Source organism: Oreochromis aureus, linkage group 12, assembly GCF_013358895.1.
Source record: "Oreochromis aureus strain Israel breed Guangdong linkage group 12, ZZ_aureus, whole genome shotgun sequence".
Taxonomy (NCBI): domain Eukaryota; kingdom Metazoa; phylum Chordata; class Actinopteri; order Cichliformes; family Cichlidae; genus Oreochromis; species Oreochromis aureus.
In genome coordinates this window covers 38,055,483-38,074,175 of record NC_052953.1, presented here as the reverse complement: position 1 = coordinate 38,074,175, position 18,693 = coordinate 38,055,483, and the positions used below count along the sequence as shown (strand labels likewise).

Here is an 18,693-nt window from a genome sequence, read left to right as displayed (position 1 = left end):
TGTGATAATAAGATCCTGCTTTCCCAAGCATTCTTAGGGATCTGAACCAAGCATGAGAATTTCATCCCGCCCCCACTCTCTGTTTCTTTCTATCTTGCTCGCTCCCTATGTGGCAGCGTAAGGAGGGGGCTGAGGAAGTTGTGCTGCAGTTTGAGAGAATCTCCATAAAAGCAACACTGCATATCTGTGGAAGCCATCCCATCCTTATGTAAAAGCCCTATTTTACAGTTTTATTACACACACACACACACACACACACACACACACACACACACATACATACATACAAGAGTGAGACATGACTGACAGCGCAGCACACTGACCTAGTTTCCATGTGGCCCAGAAAGATCAAGCATGACTCCCTTGAAACTGCTATGGGCACAAAAAACCTGGTTCAGTGCATTCAGCCAGGCCAGTGCACATTGGTGAGAGACCAACCTACCAATCACACTGCAGTAGGAAACGGCAGCTGCTTTAACTACAGCTTGCAATGCAGACATGTGCCTGTGATCCCGCATCGCCCCATATCCTCACCAAAGTCACAAGACAAGTGGAAGCACAAAAAGGAAAGGAAGAGGCATCGAGGAAGCCCTGCAGGTGAAGCTGCGTGTTATGTTTAGTCTGGCAGAGGGCAGGCTGAGGACAGGCTTGTCATCGCATAGGCACAGCTGGAGGACGTGCTGCAACGACGCCCCTCCGACCCCCACTACCCAACTCCCAGCACCCTACATATACCACTCCACCCCCTCCGGGTTATCTGTACACATGGAGAAGGTTAAGGATGGCGATGCTATCATAGAGAGCGCATTAGCACAACAAAGAGGTGTTTCAGAGACAGGCCCAGCAGGGTAATTAACTGATCCCTTAAAAAGATGCCATGTTCGATACAGAAAAACATGCTAATGTGAAGGCGTAGTGTCGACTGCTAAAGGAGGAGATGCAAACTGAGCCGTTGTCACATATAAAAAAGGAAAACATCACTGTGAAATTGCAGTTTTCATACCATTAGCATAACTTTAAAACTTTCAGCAGGATGTTTTTAAGCTAGCTTAGCACAAACACTGGAAACTGAAGCAAAGAAGTGAAGAAAGAATGGAAAGATAAGAGACCCTTTCATGACGACACACTTCCACCGTTTCAGACTGAAGGTGACGATCAAAGGACCGGCTGAAATAGCTCGTCCGCAAAGCGCCGCACGTCTCTCTGTTGTGTCAATTGTCTCTACTGTCATATGTTAAGTGGCATTTACCAAAATGACCGGAACATCTATTATAATGTATTAAATGATCATTATTATCATATGTTAAATTCTGAAAGATAAACAGAAGAAATTAATTTTTAAAGCATCCATATGTTTGTTTTATTTGGCATACTTAGGTTCAAATACTGTCAGTTGTACCACATCATCACCTCATGGTACGTTGTAACTTCCCGACTCTCTATGTGTTAGTGCAGGACAACAGTTTGAACATACATACCACTCAAAAGTTTAAAATCACTTTGCAATCAGCTTTGAAAAAGAAACATTTCTATTAAACATTAAGTTTATCACAAATGTAAATATCAGCTATTAATGAAAACAAACACTCATAAAACATTAAAGATTAAAGTATTTTTTGAATACATTTTCAGCAAATATCTCGACTGTATTCTAGCAGCACATTTTATGACCCAACCTGACGTGGTCGAGTTAAAGGCTTATCCAGCATTTTAGCACAGCTGAAGAATATTCTGGATCGTACTGATGTCTGAATAAAAGCTTTCTTCTTAAAGCCATGCATCTGTTTTTGAATTCAAGGCTATTCCAACTGCGAAATTACCAAAAAGTTGTTAATTTCATAGAAAAGTGCGTATAACTCCATTCACAAACCTACAGGATTGCTGCGGTTTTGGTTCAGGGAGCCTCTCACTCTGTACAAGTCACCAACCCTGGATCCAACAAACAGCCCCAGACCATCACACTTCCTCCTCCATGTTTGACAGTTGATGCCACACACTGTGGAACCATCCTTCCACCTACTCGAAAGTGTACAAAGATCCTGCGCGATCAACCGAAGATTTCGAGCTTTGATTCTTCTTCCAGCCTTCAGTAGTAGCAGCGGTGTTTCATGGTTCAAGTCTTCTCTTCACAGTTGAAACTGAGACTTGCTTACTCCGACCACTATTAAGCTGTGCTTGAAGCTCTGAGCTGCCTATCACACAAGCTGTTAACTCTCAGAAAGTTGTCCTCTGATTCAGTCGGGTCTTTGTTTCTGAGCCTTTGGATGGTGAAGGAAACTGTACTCAATGACACCTTGACTTTCTTTGAAATTTCTCTGTAGGACAGACCTACATTTATACATATTATGATGGTCTGTCTCTCTTCTATTGTTAATTGCCTTTCCCCCCATTTTTGTAGCAACACACTACTTTCTGCAGTACAATACTGTTCAACTGATGCTGACGAGGGTGTGGTACCACAGTGTGTTCCAACACTGCTTTTATGCAGACAGACCAGTTTTCAAGGCTTGACCAACCTCCATTGCTGCAGAACAGCTTTAAATTAATTAAAGAATTTAATTCTGAAATGTACATTATTTTTCAGTTTTGAGTAACTGTACCTTTGTTTATCCTCTGGCAGTTCACCACTCCCCTTTGTACCATTTCAAGCTATTTCACTGGACTGAACGACTTGAACTGTAATAAATATGGAAAAATTGGGGTGTCTTAAAACTTTTGACTGGTAGTGTATATTATTATTATTATTAGTATTATCATTATTATCATTATTATTATTATTATTATTGTCATTTGATAATCGTTGAAACAGGTTTTAATCAGGTTAGTCCTGTTGTTGTTGTTGCTGTGTTAGGACATCTTAGCTGCACTGTAGTGTAACAATTCAAATCCATACTTTTGCTGTTAATAGTGGCTCACGGTCAAATATTCCATCTATTTTCACACCATGTTAATTTCATCTTCCTCCGTCTCTATCTCACTCACTTGTTGGGACTGCTGTCCCTCCGCCTGCACTTCTCCATGGCCTCCTGTGACTGAGGGCTTGTTACTAGATGTTGCTGGTTGCTGGCTGATGATGGGGTAACAGATGCAGCCCCGACAGCTAACATGTCAGTTAATTTTACAAATTTGCTGCATTTATTTGTAGTTTCTTTTTCTCTCTTAGCTTTTCAGCTCCACCTTCTTCTCCAACTGTTCTATAAGGAGCACAGGTGCACAGCGAACACAGGGGCGAACACAGGGGCGAACACAGTTGCGTTAAGAGATTTGATTGGGCAATACACTGTCAGTAAATAAAAGAACACCTAGGCTCTCTGTTCTATGGCCGGTGTGCAGCAGACCTTCAATTGATGGGCCAAATGCCCAGTATGCCAGATTACCATCCTGTTCACTTACAATATTAACTGACTCTCTCTTAAGGCACCTGTAGGTTAATTATATCCAGTTACAATGGCATTAAGAGTAAGAGTACATCTCTTTGTATTTGAATATAATGGGAATTTTAGCTTAGCTAGGCCAGCATCTGCTGGCTGTACAGAAATATTGATGGATGGACACAGACTAACAAATAAACTGCATCAGTAAATACTTCTTAAAATGACAATGTTATAATCCTTCATTACTAAAACAGATAATGGGACAGAAGCAGATATCGATTGTTTATATATTTAGAGTAAAATATCTTCAAATATGTTGTCAAAAGCAGGGAAATAATCAAAGCAATCATAAAACATACATTCTACTGAAAAAAATCTGCTCCATAATAGATTAGATCACAAAACAGTTCAAGATGCTTTCATTTTTCCGGCGGAGTTGTCTTCAAATACTTCTAGGACAGTGACGCATCCTAACATCTCCAGACAGCATCAAGCCAACAACAAAACAACAAGACACAAGAATGACAACAAAGCTGTTTTGTGACTCCCTCGCTGCACTCAAATGTAATATGACCTAAGGGAAAAAAATCTCTGCATACGGCCGGTAAGGACACAATTCAGGTGAGGAAACGGCACGCACGTTATTTAGATGACAGGGAAGTGGATTGGTGGATCGACTCTCCTGACATCCGCTTTAATATCATTCCAGTGTGACTGGGAGGCAAGTGAAGCCGGGGAGGTATTTTGTTAAAGCCAAACAAAAGGCTTATGCAGCAGCGTGTTGCCGAGTGTGGAGCTCTGCGTGTTATCCAGGTCAGAGTGATCTAATCATGTGTGAATGAAAGCACTTGGCTGCACTCCAGGCCTCACTATGCCGTCATCACTCAGGGGGAAGGCGAAAACACACGTACACACGCACATTTGCTTTACTACGAGAGCGAGGACACACCAATGCAAAAATGCATCTAATAAAATATACCTATAGATTCTGCCAAATGACAAAATAAATAAATAACCAAGAACAAACATCAGCAGGACCGTCGGCTTACCAAAGTAAACAAAAGGAGGGGAACTGAATCCAGCGACAAGCCTGAGGGATGTGGTGTCCTCACTCTAAACACAGACTCAAATGTGGAAGAAATAATACCAACAGATGTATCAGTTAAGATTAAAAAAAGATAACAGAAATCAAAATGAGTCAGTCACAAACACAAAGAGCAGACGCTAAAAGGAAGCGTTTGGACAAGTTAATGTGACGGCTACCTCAAAGATGGTTTCTTTGTTTTGGGCGGACATGGTGAAATAGTGGCAAACTTACTTCAGCTAGCTGGAACATTGAAGACCCCAATACAACCCACCTGTGCCTAAATAAGGATCTGACCTTTCCCAACACAGATCACTACTGCCTGCCCAAACCCAAACTTAGACAGCTTCACAGTTAGCACTCTCCTCGTGTCTTCTACCTTCTGTGTGACCAAAGCGAGATTCAGAAAACACACCAATCACCAAGCTTCACGTCGCAGAACAACATCCATCAAATGGTGTGTAGCCACACATACGTGCCAAAGACCAAAACCATAGATGGAAGAAAGTCACCAGGAGAGACAAACTGAGAAATCTGTGTAATGTCCTTCAGAGGGACTGCTTTCAGGAAATCCAGCTCTGTAATAAACAGAGTTCTATTCCTTCTTGCAAAAACTCACATTTTCTCAAAAACCTCAAGATACCAAGTGCTGTATGGGCAAATACCAGCTCAGGCTAAATAAACTCCAGATCTTCCTTAACCACCTCCACTACAGCGAGCATTTTGGCAATGAACCCCCTCATCCCAATCCTTTTCAAACCATAATAAGTGCATAGCATGGTTTTAAATGTCTGGTGAAATGTCAGATTTTAATTTACGCAAACATCCACAAAAAAGAACAACTTTAAAAACCCTGCTCCAGCTGTAAAAATGTAGTAAGCCAAAAAAAAAGAAAAAGAAAGAAATGATGAAAACAATGAAAGAACTGAGTTCTGAGTATAGTAGACAACGTCTATAAGAACTCGTCCATTTCAGTGTTCTAAAGAGTCTGAATGCAATTCCAAAACACTACATAGTTTTACACCTTTGACTTTGTTACCTACATCACTTTTTAAATTCCTACTGTGGAGACTCTGATAAGGATAAGTGGAATGGATGGATTCGTACTAGCACAGTGTCAAACACCAGTACACGCAGCACTGTAACAGTTTAGGATATTCCTGAAATCTGATGTACCCACTTGTGTGACGCTCTGATGTTCCAAGCATGGCGCGCAGGTGAGGGAAGAGGCGCAAACAGGTGCAAAGTAATTCAAATGAAGGTCATCTTAATTGGTGCTTGTGAAAAAAACGATATTGTGGTTCTGGGACAACGTGACTTTGCTTCCACTCTGATGATCTCAGTTGGAACAGTTGGAGCAGAAATAACAGCATAAAGCTTAATCTGTAAGTTACCTAATGCTACAAAATATGTCTCTGCCAAAAGATGTTTTTAAATTGTCATCAAAACTTTCAATGTTCTCAAAGCAGGAATGCTAGTATTTATCAGCATCAGTGATTTCTGGAGTATGTGATGACCACAGCTGGTTATAGTGCATAAAAAACTTCTGCAGCTCAGAAAATCCCTGCAGCCATCTGAAGACAGCAGGACGCATATGTTGATGTCTGCAGCCGCCAGTTTGATAAATGCCGCACCAGAGCACAGTGCCATTCCACATGATCGCTCACCACAGCTACCTACACTACAAGATAACCACACGTGTGAGACTGGTGGCTTTACAACTCCCTAATCTTCCTGTTTATGCGGGAGCCACTGGATTATCGGGGCTCATTAATATCATACGTCATGACCTGCTATTCACTTTTTTATTTTGTTGAGGGTTTTTTTTCAGGGTTCAAAAATACCACAGCATTACGTCTGTAATATGATGTGAAAGACAGCCAGATAAATATTATTATTACTTTGATACATGTGCATTGACCCAGAACAATAATAACAAAATATTTGTTATTATTGTTATTATTGTTACTTTTTCCTGTATTTTTATTTGTGTTTTTGTTGCATTTTGAACCAACTTAAAGAAAAAAACCCTCTTTAAAGTGATGACTTTCAGCTCTTCAGCACAGAGTTTTAGAACCTCGAGTCCGTGTAAAAAGCATATAAATAAAATCCAAGTCAATACTGACCATTTCTGACATTTGACAGAAATACTGGTGCAGCCCCAGCATTATCGATTAAGGATGTATTCGTAACATTGGATTGACCAAAGCCAATCAGTTAATGTGCCAGCTTTGTTTCCTTCTCTGATCTTTAAAAACAAATAAGTAAAAGCACATTTTCAAATATGGTAAAAAGAATAAGAGTCTGGTGTGTTTAGAAAGCTTACTAATGCAAAAGAAAACGTGTAAATTAAACTGAGCACTATCTAATATTTGATTAATCATTTAAAATGTCTTTTCTGTGCAGAACCACCTTGTTTGAGTGTCCCAGCTGTGACACACACACTTCCACAGCATTCATCCACAGCTGTTAACACTCCAATAAAGGCACAAAACTCTCCGGATGCAGGTTTTTTCCCCAAGCAGTGTCACTCAGGCTCCACCCAGAGCAGCAGCCATTCAATAGAGAAAATCTTCTGCTTTCAATGGTCTGAGCTCGGACCAATCGCAGGCATCCTCCGCCTCTCCCCCTCGGCTCCCAGGCCTCCAGCCAATCACAGCAGCCCTGGCTCCACACATGACTATGTGCTGCTGTCCGTCAACCGCCTCATATATAGTGCATGCAAGAAAATGTGGAGCAGTTCAATAACTTGTGTCGTCGCCAGACTTGTGTGTGCGCGCGTGTGTGTGAAGGAAGTGGGGGGTGCATGCATGTGGGAATGCGTGTGCTTGTTTATCTGTGTAAAAGCACGGAAGGAACGGGAGGTAGGGAGGGCGAGAGAGGGGGAGAGGGAGAGATTTGTAAGGCACTTGTATTTGCAAACTACTGGCTGAGTTCCCACTAGAGGCAGAGAGATCACGCTGAAAGACTGCGTGTCAGGAGTATGTATCCGTGTGTGTGTGTGTGTGTGTGTGTGTGTCTGGGAGAGAGACAGGCAGACAGTGAGCGAGAGGAACCCGTTCAACTCATTTCAGCAGTGAATTCTCAGCCAGTCTAAATGAGGTTTCTCCTCGCATATGGAAGCTTTTTGCTCTCGTGTTTGATTTTTCCCTCCTTCCGTCCAGTCACCACAGTTTCACGCTGCCGCTGAACTTTTGGTCGCACTTGACGTAAGTATTTGAACTGTTCGTCTGTCTTTTTCAATTCCAGTGTGACGGATTCAAGCATGTTTTCACTCTTTCTTCTGTACTTTCAAATTAGAGTCCATTCAAAATCTCACTCAAACCAATAGCTGCTATTTTATTTAAACAATTTTTAAACTAGTAAAAAAAGACAAAGAAACGTTTTCATTTCCAGCTAAAGCAGCATTCTTTATTCAGTGCTTGGTACGGTTTGTCCAAAACTGTGTGAGAGCAGACAGAGGCTCTGTGTGTGTGTGTGTGTGTGTGTGTGTGTGTGTGTGTGTGTGTGTGTGTGTGTGTGTGTGTGTGTGTGTGTGTGTGTGTGTGTGTCTGTCTGTCTGTCTGGATATTCTTTTTTCTTCACCTCAGCTTGCTCTGTGGGAATACGGGGCACGCTCGTCAGCAGCAGTGTTTGAGTGGGGAGGAACTGAGGCAGACAGCGGACAAAAGCAAGCAGAGGCCGGCCAGACAGGGCAGGTCAGCCATTAGAGGCTGCAGCGGAGGGACAGGTCAGCCAGCTGCTGCTGCTGCTCCGTGAGGGGAAGGGAGGTGACACCCCGGCTTTAGCACAAGGGTTAGAGTGGTCGGGGTTAAGGGGGTGTCCACGCTCTGCTTCATGACTGCCTCTCGGCGTGCTCACCTTGCAATTCTCCCGCTTTGAGAAACCCCCAGCATGCTTTGCTCATTCAGCAGGCAGAGGATGCATCAGTTGAATGAGCTAAAAATAATCTTACATGCTGTCACAGTTAAAATGTTCTCAGTGCTGCTTTGTGTAGAAGAAATACTGACCCTGTCCAGTTCAAAAATGGCATGTCAATAAGTTAAGAAAGGCAGCAAAGTAAATGTAAATGTAGGAGGTGGTTTTTAATATAGATGCTGACAAAAGAGGAAGGATAAGAGAAACTGCGATTTCACACAGGCTGTTTTTTTTTTCTATTCCCTTTTTCGTTGGTTTCCCCCGCCAGCTCGCGTGGGGGTCGCTGGTTTTGGAATGCATTTAGTAACAGGAAATGCAGGCCGTCCCAGTTTTTTTTTTTTTTTTAGTCCCGGTCTGCTTTTGTCCAAAGCTTTTAATCCACTGCAAAAAAAACCCCCCAAAAAACAAAAAACAAAGCTACGTGCGTGAGGGGGAAGCAACAACTGACAAAAACATCTCCCCAGATCACAGATGTGCATCATGGCTGCTGCTACTGCAGGAAAACACATCCACAGCCATCACACAGGCTTAACACCAGGACAAACAGCTCACACATACAGACGCTAACATAAAGTCTGGGCTGGTGATGACAAAGAAAAAGCAGCTGTTACAGACGAGTATAATCGCTTTAGGACTAAAACCGACGACGACAACAGAACAGTCGCGGTCTGGAAAAGATTAATTTCAAATACAGAAGTGGACGAGGGCATGAAAGCACAGAGTACAGAGTCGTTCTGTGAAATGCCTCTACATGTAGAGTCTTGTTACCCAGATACACATCTCAGCCCTCACCACCGGCAGCTGAAGTTGTACACTCTGTAACCTCCAATCAACAGAAGCTTTGAGTGGAAACTACACTCTTCGGCCCACATGCAGCTGCTAACACACAAGGGTTTTGTCTGCATGCGAGGACTTTGTTGACTGTTAAAGGATCGCATGTTACAGAGTCCTGTGCTGACACACTGATAACGTGAACTCGAGGGATTCTTTGTGTTTTGCTGAATTCTTGGTGCTTCGGGTCCGGTTATCACTTGTTGATTGGCTGATCAGTTCAGGGAAGGCAGCGGTTGTGTAAGTGCTTCTGTGACCTGTGCTCTGGATGGACTTTGGTCCCAAGCTTGGAGCTGTGTAAACCCCTCTGTGCCCTCGCAGGCCCATGTGTGTACGATATACATACACACGTGTGTATATGTGGCTTTGAATAGAAACCAGACAGCGATGCCTCCTCCACCCCTCCCATCCACCTCCTCTGTCACCACTCCCGCGCGGGACAATGAGGATTTGTCGACGCTCTGCCACAAGCCTGCTGACACAAAGCGTATAGCCTCCCCAGTCCCCAGCCCGGAGTGGAGCAGGCTGAAGCGTAGGCAGGCGGGACACCAGCAGGAGGGCCCTGGGATTGGGGGGGACAGTGGGGGCATTTTGCAGAGGTGGGATTAGCAGACGAGAGCTCGGGGTTGGGGGATGGGGGCCTGAAATGAACAGGAAATTACAGCCTTTGATGAGGCAGAGGCAGATTTGCGCAGGCTGAACTCCTCTGGGCCTCTTCCCTCTGCTTAAAAAAATCCTGTTTGAGCTGAAAATGTCAAAACACTTCAAGTCCCCCCCGCCCCCCCGCTCAGCACATGTGTCATTACCCTCCAGCTAGGATGGAGTTGTTTTCTGTACACAGGTGCTTAGCAAACACTCACAAAAAAGTTTGCTATTTTTTCCCCTCCCCACACCGCTGCTTCTTCCTACTGCCGCCCCCTCCCTGGCCTTTCCTTTCCCTTCCTCTTCCTCCCTTCAGACGCCAACCATGTCATGGGAATCCTGTTAAGCTGTGTGTCCATTCGACCCATTTACAGCCACTGGAGAAAAAAAAACACACAGCTCAGTCCACATCGCACTGCAGAAAAACTGCAGGCCCCGGCATTTGAATTCCGCCTTTCACATAAATATTTTAAAAGTGATGACAGCGTGGAGATTAAACACATCAAAGGAACAGCAGCAGAGACGGTGCGATAAACGCAAGTTCGGTGAGTTCGTGAACATCGTCGAGTCCAAACAGACTCAAACTGGCCTGTCACGTATGGCTGCAGAGCCCGAGGCCAAGCGTGCCGCGCTTGCTTGTTTCCTTCCTCCCTGACAATTAATTATCATCGTACAATGGCACGCCGCTACATTTGAACCTTTTAAAAGTCTCAGATGGTCCCTTCGTGCGTGTGCGTGAGTGTGTTTGAAGCACAAGGGGAGATGGTAATGCGTGCTCACTGAATATCAAGGTCGATTAGAGAGCCTCGTCTGGTCGAGCTGCAGCAGATTAGACAGGCGGAGCAGATACAGGCCGTGGGCTGGTCGTCTGGAGCTCTGACCCACATTGCTCTGATGTGCATGTCACTTCCCATTACGCTGACGGTTGGACGCCGCGTCAGCTGAGCGCCGCCGTGATCTGCATACCCTCCCCGCGGGCAAGGCCTCACTCCCCTCCATGACCTCGTGCTGTCAAATGCCAAAGCTGGCCGTGCCGTCACTCAGCTAGAGGAAGTGTTGGGCGAGTCACGACGAGGCATCGCCGTCCCAGCTCTCCCATCCTGACTGCGTAGGTGGCAGCTCACACGAATCCCTGACCTTGATGCTGATACACTAACATGCAAACTTCAGGGTGTAGTGGCTGTCTCTGGGGCTCCAGTGTGCATGATGGAGGTTACTTTTCCAGCCTTCATCTTCACGTCCCTCCCCTCTGCAGTGGGGCTCGGCGAGACCTTATTGAGCTTTTTCAGTACTGACATTTCAATAAGCACTCGGACCAAAAATACATGTACCCAGGGAGGCTGTCGGTAGCGCTCCGGTGCACGCACACTTGTGTATACAGAGTAAGAGGCCTCGGTGGCGCTTGTGCAGCTGGCTGACAGAGACAGATCTGTTTGCAGGCTGCCTCAAAGATAATTGGCAGCTACGGAGTGAAAAGCGAGCTCAGCAACAGATAAGGGCCGCGTGGAAAGCTCCATAATCAGCACGGATTAGCAAATGATAAATCATGGGTTCACGCAAGTATGCTGTCACTGCTGGAAGAGCCAGAGAGAAAGAGAGGTAGGAAGGCGAGATATGGAACGAGTGGGATAGAGAGCGTGCGAGACGAAAAGAGGAGCGTGACTAGCGGGAAGATGTGGATGTTTTTGCTGTAATTCAAAAGGAAAAACACAATAATACCATCTAGCAGGTCAGCAGGAGAGGCAGTCGGGATGGGGGGATGAAAAGAGAGGAGAAATTAAAAGCTCTGCCAACACTCGGGCTAATACAATCTTCTGCCTGTCAGATTACCTTCTTTAATCCAGAAAGGTTTAACGCCTCTTAGAAATCTGAAAGGAGACACAAATTCAGCAGAGATTTTCCTCTGCTAGAGAGAGCGAGACACAGGGAGAGGGGGAAGGTGCCAAAGCAGGAGGGTTAAGTCCCTGAGCGACTATCCGAAAAGCAGCGGCCTCGGCAACTCTGCCGTCAAACCGCAGAGGATCAGCTGACTCCGACCTCTGCGGCGTTCCAACTCAGACGTCCCCGAGTTATACCGCAGTGTCCGACAAACGTCGATATCTGCTCGACGGTCACCCGTCTTTCATAAATACAGTAGGACAAAAAAGATGAGCTTAACTCGAGCTTAGGCGGAGCTGATCGGGTCAACAGAGCACAAAGCGCAGTGCAGCGCATTAAGGGCACAGTGTCCCCACAATCCCCTGCTGGGAAGGGGTGCAATGCTTTGTGATGTTTGGGTAACGTGGCTTCATAGAAATAAAATAAAGACAAAACACAAACGGAGCGCAGTGGCTTAGTTTAGCTTAGGAAGAACGGCGCTAAAAATGGAGGACAGGGTGGTGCAGGAAAGAGAGATGGCAGAGTAAAGACTGAAACATCACGGGTGTGACAACGAGGTGTTTCACTACACCTGACAGCGGCTTTGCTCACAGAGCGAGCTCCATCCAGCGCGCCTGGCTGTAAGGCGGCACGGGCGGGAATAAAGGTTGAGCAGTATCCAGGTTATTCCCCTGCTGCCTCCCACTGATAACACAAATATGAAATCAGAATTTTCACTCCCCTCGCTCTGTGCCATTGTTTGTGGGTGGGGTGGGTGCAGAAAGTGGTTTAAGATGATGATGATGACAATGACGAAGATGGCGACGGCCTGGTTCACCGCTCGCTGCGGTTGGAGTGCAGAGGAAACGCTGATCCTCGAGTTCTCGCCACTGCATTGCGGCGACTTCACATATTAAAAAACACGGATTATGTACCATAAGTGAGCTTTTTGGCTTCTTTCAGTGTTGTTAGCGAAACATTTCTGACTCAACTAAGGCACCAAGGCTCAAAGAGACTGTATGTCGCTAATAACGATATATATCATAGCTGAAATGCGGATTGCGGGTCTGAGTTTTGACAATGGCAGCGTTCAAAGGGGGGCGCGAGCACGACCTGGGAATAAAGTCTGTCGAAGATAAAAAGTGGCAGCAGGCAACAGAGAAATGTCACGGTTAAATCCAGCAGACAGCCACAAAGGGCTCTCTCATCCCGCTTTGTTAGAGATCCTCAAAACTGCTGCGGGAAAGAGCCGCAGATACATATTCATCAGCCTTGGTGCTCACGACCGAAATGAGCCGACAAAGCTTTGGAGAAGAGAGAGCAGTGTGACATACAGTGCAGTTCTCTCAGGCGTGCTGCAGGAGTGGATAAGTCAGCCGCAGCCAGACTGACGTGACGCGATCAAGTGCATCGACGCCGGGTTCAAAGGTGCAGAGGCAGAGAGGAAAAACAGAAGCACGCCAATCAGCAGGGAAAAGGGGAGGATGCAAGCCTGCTGCAACGAGGAACTGACAAGGAGATGGAGGGGAGAGGTAAGAAAGAGTCACGGGTTAATGCTGAGGAAGGGACTGGCAGCAGGAATAGGCGCTGGCCTGGCCACGAGCTAAAGTTGCAAATGAAACCCCTGGAGCCTTGACGAGATGATCCATGGCACGTGGAGGCAGGGAGTTTCTGGAAAGGCTTGGCACTCCGCCTGAGGAAGTCCCTGCACTGGAGCAGGCCTGGCATGGACGCTGCAAGTTCAGCAAGTATGCTTATGAATGACTGTAAACATCCGCTAGATCCTCAGAAATATTCATAGAAAATATTCTAATGCTGTGTTTGGTCAGAACGGAGAACTGGTACTTGTAGACAAACGCTGAATCTTGAAATAGGCCGAGCCCAGAGCTTTGAGACGCAGCACCAACCTTTGTCACAGATAATCATGATGTTTAAATATTACGTAAAATGACAATATAATAGTGATCTTTGTGTGCTTTTCTAGAGTCGAGGTTACAGAGTATCTGACCACCTCGACACGTTTGCATTTTGCCAAAACAACATAAAGTTTAGATTAATCTGACTAGATTAATGCTTATAGATGCAGAGATGACTGATTCTATGATCTGACCCTACCTACTCAACTCAAACTGAACTTAACTGTGACGTCCCAAACAAGTATGTTTGACGTTGGGGTGTCACAGTAACTGTGCACCGGTGTTAAATGTAATATTCGAAAACCAAATACTGCATTAATAAGATGCTTCGCTGTACACAGACTCTCTGTACCTGTGTTTTGAATGCAGTGCTGCCAGCAGACAAATTAATACCAACAATAATGTTTAAGATGCGATTTGTTCATTTTTCTTACCAATCAAAGCAGCTAGAAGTGTCAGTTTTAAATATAAGATCAATCCAGTGACATCATCCCGAATGCATGACATGAAGCCAGTATTACAGCTCTATTTGGAATCGTGTGACAGCTAAATGCGATACAGAGTGACCCCGCTGCACTGCAGCATCTCATTATAAACTTCTTAATTCGAGCAGATATTAAAACATCCAATCTGACTTTAAGCCTATTTTGCGACTGACACAGCAATTAAGGCATATTTGTTGGGTTTGATTGAGTTTGCCCACCAAGAGGATCATTCGCGGCGCAAGTGATTTTAGCGATTTAATCTCCTCATGCTCTTCCATTAGGAGATGTCTCACAGCACCAGTGGACCGTATAATGATCATTGTCAAGAGGCTTGATGGAATGGGAAAGTGTGTGAGAGCATATGCTGGCAGGCTCCCAGCCCGAGTAGCCTATTTTTGAACGAGCACTGGAGCTGTGCTGGGAGTGTTGGGTTAACTGTGGCTACAGTTATGCTAGGTGCATAACATTTGTACTGTCAGAGGAAACGCGCACATGTTAAGAAAGTTTTGGATGGTCAGCGGCAGGAACCGATACTACACATTTCCTAAATATGTTCGGTCTTATGGGTGCCTGCAGCATTTGTGAAAAGGGCACGAAGATTTTATACTGTGAGTTTCCAGGAGTTTGGAATCATTCAGCCTCTAATCCAGGATCAGTTACCTTAAATCTAACAAATCCAAGTCCAATAAAAATCATGGCCTCCTGTTCTACTCCAAGAATAAATTTCCACAGAGACCACGTTTTTCAATTTAAGTAAGTGTTTAGGTCATCAGACTTTGTCAGCAGGGTTAATGGTACCAAAGGGCAAGTGACAGTGCCACAGTTACCCTGGTCACTTTTCCCCAGCTCATTGAGGCCTAACATTACTGACATCTGCATCTCAAAACTTTGAAGCTCATTTTGCAGAATTTTGTGCATCTGTGTTGCATTGGCCTCATTTCAGGCAGCACGTACTCCTGGCTGCACAGCAGCCAGCTATGCAGGCAGCGCCACTCAGTACACAGTGTGCTTCTCATTGTCCAACCCCAGGAATGTGCTGACGACGCAGGGTTCACACTGGTTCAGTCACACTGTTGCACTCTTCCCTCTGGCCCCGTCAGCCTCTCATGCTTGCCCTCGGCTATTTTTACACCCTAAACTTTTTTAAAGTTTGTCAGTTATGCAAACTTTTTCAGTTATGATAATACCCACGCCAGTAGGAGTATTACTCAAAGGAAAAAAGGAAGTACAACCACACCTAAAACTGTTCAATAAGTCGTCAGTTTGAGGTGATGGCGTGGATGCGTAGCCCCTTAACACACGGGAAGTGGGAGTTGAGTGGGGGAAAGCTTTTGTGCATCTCGGGCTCGCAGCCAACAAGTCCAAATGCCAAAGAGGGGAAGCCATTGAAGCCTGAGCCAAGGGGCCTGAAAAATGATTACTTCCCACCTCGTCTGAGAGCAAACACACTGCAGGAAATTAGGTAGACAAGGGAGAATTTATTCAGTGAAAAGAAACCGTTTCGTCTGCCTGACCACGGCTCATAAATTCACGTGGGAATACCAAGTGATTCACAAGCTACAGTCCAATACAGAGAAGTATTTATCTATTTATCAGAGAGCCTTTCTGTGATGCCATGTTGGTCATTTTATTTAAACGGGACAATTTTGATGCACAAATAATCTTCAGAATTCCAGGTTTCGGATGATTTGGGGCGACAACACTCGGACATCGGTGATGTCTCCTCTATGGTCAGTGAACTGTGTCAAAGTGGGAGGGAGTGAATCGTGCCTCTCTTCCCAAAGTGATCATTCATTATGCAGAAAGCAGGAGAATGTGCACATCCACCATCTCAACACTAATCCTGCACAACAAATCTCTGCACAATGAGTTGCATCATCTATTCCCGAGCTCGCTAACAGGTTTCAGTTCCCCTCCAAATCAAAACCTCAACCTACATAAAGCGGCTCAATTCAATGTGAAAAGAGGATGCAGAACAAATAAAACACATTGTTCCAAGTCTCTTCTTCACTTTTGTGGGGAAGCAGGCAAAACGGGAGAGAGAGACAGAGAGCGAGACAGAGAGAGCATTAATAAAACATGACTGCATGATTTTCCAACCTCAAAGAGGCGAACACAGGAAGGCGCACTCCCAGAGCAGTAGCTGAGGTTCAGCGCAGGGTAAAGGGAACAGTAATTTCTAACTAGCTCAACACTGCAGTGCACTAGTTTAAGCTGTGGGGCATGGCAGCATTCTCTGATCACGCTCATTCGCCTCCTTCCACCAGCCTGACTGACTCTTATCTTTTGTCTTTTCAGTTGCAACTTGTCTGATTTTTTACCCTCGCTTTCTTTTTTGTTCTTTTCTGCTTCAGGCTGAACGTGACAGCAGCACAGGCTCAGCGCAGACACACGAGTCTTCTTGGTAGTTCAGTGAAAATGAAGACGATGACGATGGCGCTCATCGTGTCTGCGAGGCTATTAAAGGAAACCACAACCTTTGCATCACCGCCTCTCCTCGCTCGCTCCTGCTGGCTTCTCGTCACCATCACTCGAGGTTGCACGCCAACAAGGGTGGTAACGTGCTTTGGCATGGAGGCACTCCACACGGGCCAAGAGATACACAGCAGCACACACTGACAGACACCAAGGCTTGTGAAACAGCACAGCTTGTCGTTTTTGTGGAAAATTACCTTCAAAGTTAATATTTCTCACCTTTATAACCACATAACACAGAAAAGTCTGGCACACCTGATGTTAGAGCAGTTTAGGGAAAACTTGTGTCTGTGTGAGACAAATATGGGTTTTTCAAAAGCACTTTACTACCCAACAGGTAATAATTTAACATGTACTTCATGTATCATGTATCAACAAAGTAACTATCAAGCTGCTCAGTATTTGAATGCAGTTAGTTTAATTCAATGCTCTTCGACAGACACCTTCCCCTAAACTGCTGTATGATCGCAGCAATTTATGTAACATCAGATTAAAAAAAGACAACTGACACTCGTGAACCGAGGCCACAAAATGACAGCTTCCCCAAAAAAGCTGTGAAAAAAAAAAATCAGTTTTTTAAAAACTAATCATATTTAATTATTTGGGGATTTTAACCCTTTAAAGGCCAGTATGTTTACATACACACCCGTACAGCTGCTGATTTTTATTATTAAAACTAAAATAATTTCAATATAATACATTTCAAGTAGTATATGATTCAATGTTTATTAGGCCTGAGATGGTTCATGGCAGCAAGATTGATTTTCATATATTATTAGAATATTAGCTACCAATATATAGCTACTACCAAACATACACTGTCTGATGAGCTAATGATATCATGCCAGGTAAACAATGTTTCCTAGCTTTGGGTAGTCCCCAGAAGATCTGTTATAAATGATTTTACCTACTCAGGCTGTTTTTATGTAACAGCTAGCAACCACAGGCTAATAAAATACAGTACAGTAGCTAACTTCATGGCTGTCGTTTCTGCAATGCTAGCATACAGTTTACGTTTAAAAGTAAGCAATGCTAATAAACTCAATGTTTATTGATAGAGTAGAGTTAACCAAAGAAACAGCCTGCACACAAGCTAATTTTGCTGACACATTGCAACTCGTTTCTAAACTTTCAATCTTTGCTGACTATTAGCAAAACAAACTTGGCAAAACATCTGAAAGGCTGACACCCTGTAACATTAACAGTCAAAAAAGCTACATTTACTCAGATATATTCAGCTGCTCCCTTATTCAGTTGAAGTCAGTGTTAATTCACAATTATTCATGTCTAAAAATGTTATTCTTCTCTTCAAGTCCAAGACTGAAACAGAGAAAAAGCTACGGAGAACCAGACAGAAACAGCGAGCGACTGTATTTGATCAGGATGAAAATATGATGTCAAAGCTGTGGCTCAATAGATCTGGACAGACAAGAGTTGCTCTAATCTATATTTTGAAAATTGTCTCTTGAGTTTGTCATTTCCCCGTCTGTGATAATAAAAATGTCATCACGTATCAAGTATTTTACTGAATATTAGTATCAAGTTTGAAATCCTAGTATAGTGACGATCCTATTTACAGGTTCTTACAACTTTACAACTCAACACATTTTACAATGTTTACTTTACTAAAATGTTGTGTTTGTAAAACAGTCACTCTCTGGTGCCCGTGGGGAACATTCAACGCTGTCGGTGAGTTTGAGCTCTGACTGAAAACCATCGACCGTTGACTGTACCTTGAGGGACACCACAGCACAAATGACTCTGGATTTTAGTTCTGCTCTTATTAACTGCAACATTTAAGAAAAAAAAACAAAACAACAACATCTGGACATGGACTCTGGATCAAGCCTGTCACCATCGAGTCTCCTGCACAGATCTCATCAGAGGAGCTGCACCTCTGGAAGAGCTTACTCTTAAGGCTGCAATAAACATTCATTGCTGTCGGTGGGTTTGCAACAGAATAACTCACTGATCAATGAATGCAGACTGCGGTTCAAACACCCCGTTACCCAAACACCAAGACTGGGTTTAAAGAAGAAGCTTGTTTTGTAGAAGGCCTCCAAGAGAAAGACAGAAGAGAGGGTGGGTTCACCAAATGAAGAAACTGATCA

At 44.3% G+C, this 18,693-nt stretch overlaps 1 protein-coding gene and 1 long non-coding RNA gene across 2 annotated transcripts in view; one reads left to right on the top strand and one right to left on the bottom strand.

Annotated features, from left to right (window-relative positions):
• Positions 1 to 18,693, bottom strand: part of nr6a1a (nuclear receptor subfamily 6, group A, member 1a) — a 130,134-nt gene that overhangs the window by 61,576 nt on the left and 49,865 nt on the right. The window lies entirely within an intron of this gene.
• Positions 7,204 to 18,095, top strand: LOC120443011. Its single transcript, XR_005615061.1, has 2 exons — positions 7,204 to 7,667; positions 16,462 to 18,095. It is a non-coding gene; the product is annotated as an uncharacterized LOC120443011 (long non-coding RNA).